Source organism: Nanorana parkeri, unplaced genomic scaffold (genome assembly GCF_000935625.1).
Source record: "Nanorana parkeri isolate BGI_ZX_2015 unplaced genomic scaffold, ASM93562v1 scaffold2064, whole genome shotgun sequence".
NCBI lineage: Eukaryota > Metazoa > Chordata > Amphibia > Anura > Dicroglossidae > Nanorana > Nanorana parkeri.
Window position 1 is genome coordinate 138,672 of NW_017308332.1, and position 353 is coordinate 139,024.

The window sequence follows — 353 nt, forward strand, 5'->3', positions numbered from 1 at the left end:
AAAATGATAATGGAGGTGTTCCTCTAAAAGAGGCGGAGTTTCTTAGTAAGTGGGCTGGGTCTGGAGGGGTCACAGGGATCCAATCAGCTAGAACCTTTTATCCCGCAATCATTCTGTACAGTCCGAGGTTCAGTGAACGGTTCCGGTAGGTCCAAACCAGCAGATGAGATTTATGGGATAGAGGAGTCAATATGGCACCTGGGTCTGTGTCAGCCCTCCAGCTGTTGTAGAACTACAAGTCCCATGAGGCATTGCGAGACCCTGCAGCCACATACATGACTCCCAGAAGGCAGAGGTATGATGGTGTTTGTAGTTTCAGCACAGCTGGAGTGCTGAGGTATCCTAGCCAAGGT

General features: G+C 49.9%; 1 protein-coding gene across 1 annotated transcript in view; it reads left to right on the forward strand.

Annotated features, from left to right (window-relative positions):
• TRIM72 (tripartite motif containing 72) overlaps positions 1-353 on the forward strand; it is a 7,353-nt gene that overhangs the window by 448 nt on the left and 6,552 nt on the right. The gene's annotated exons all lie outside the window — the stretch shown is intronic.